Source organism: Gekko japonicus, unplaced genomic scaffold, assembly GCF_001447785.1.
Source record: "Gekko japonicus isolate JY-2015 unplaced genomic scaffold, Gekko_japonicus_V1.1 scaffold3999, whole genome shotgun sequence".
In the NCBI taxonomy this organism is placed as follows: Eukaryota; Metazoa; Chordata; class Lepidosauria; order Squamata; family Gekkonidae; genus Gekko; species Gekko japonicus.
The window spans coordinates 54,463-55,821 of NW_015174372.1; the positions used below are offsets into that span (position 1 = coordinate 54,463).

Here is a 1,359-nt window from a genome sequence, read left to right on the forward strand (position 1 = left end):
CCAGAACCCTGCCACCCACCTTTCCCAGCACCTGTGGGGTGGCGGCGGCGGCGATAGGGGCTTGATTGGGGGGGGGGCCATGGGGTATCTGCAAGGGCAGATCTCCCCCCAATAGCTAGCAATCTGAAACAGTCCAGTGGAGCCTGAGCGGTGGGTGTTGCCTTCTGACACACTTCCGGTGATGTCAGGGGGTGTGGCATATGCAAATAAGTTATGCTAATGAGTTATGCTAATAAGCTCCTGCACCTCTTTTCTACAAAATGACCCCTGGCCGGATCCAACATAAATGAGACCTTGTTGGGCCGGGCCGTGTGTGTCATAAAATGTAATGCCAGGTAGCGGAGATATAAACTTTATAAAGGACACAAACACAGAGGTGTTTTTTTTTTAACTTAAAATAAAAACATGCTTAAAACATTAGCAGGTTTGCAATATTTTGTTTATTTAAGAGTGTCTGCTAACTGAGACCTCTTGCTCTGAGTTACTGCATCAGAATGTCTGTGCTGTTGCAGTCTTGAGTATGCTGTTCAGGTGTGTGCCTGTAAGCTGCAAGCCTCCGATGACGCAGCAGCAGCAGAACTGGAAGAAGAAGCAGAAGACGGCCAGGCTTGGGAGAAGCCCTCCGGGGGCCTGATCTGGCTCCTGGGCCGCATGTTTGACACCCCTGTTCTAATACATCAGCGTGCCTCAGCTGTATAGGAATCAAAATCTATTCATAGACCTCTGAGGCATGTTGGTGTATTAATTCTCAGAATTTGTTAGTGAGAATTCATTAGCAAGAAGACTGTGTACAATTTAATAGAGAGTAACCACAGCGTATTAGAATACTGGATTGTAAAGATATTCCATATAAATGGCATTCAATTTATTACTGTTGACGATTTAAGTTAGAAAACAGGTTATACAGTCTCAAAATCCTCAAATATATGGTGAAAATCTGGGAAATTAGATTTGTTAATGTAATGTGTGTATTGAATATATGTACAACTTTTGGCAGAATACATTAAGGATTTACTCATCGCGGTGAGTTCGTTCTTTTGCGGTTTAAATCACAGCGAAACCCGGTTCTGCTGATTTCATTACATGGGAGTCTATCTGTAGTGTAGTATGAATGGGAATAGAAAGATTTTCATATATAGGTTTTTTCTTCTTGATTGTTCATATTCATATTTCTCTGGTTTTTATAGATTTGTTCTTTAAGTAATATTTTATTAGGATGTTAGAAAGGCCTGTTATAGAGAAGGCTTTCCTCTTGTAGGTCTGATATTGTTAGCAGACAACATAATAGGTACAAAGTTCATGATTCTGTAGTTCTTAGGGCAAACCTTTCAATGTCTGGGTCAGAGAAGATTTTAGTCT

At 41.6% G+C, this 1,359-nt stretch overlaps 1 protein-coding gene across 1 annotated transcript in view; it reads right to left on the bottom strand.

Annotated features, from left to right (window-relative positions):
• LOC107121439 (1-phosphatidylinositol 4,5-bisphosphate phosphodiesterase gamma-1-like) overlaps positions 1–1,359 on the bottom strand; it is a gene marked incomplete at its 5' end in the record, with an annotated part of 59,781 nt that overhangs the window by 1,984 nt on the left and 56,438 nt on the right. The window lies entirely within an intron of this gene.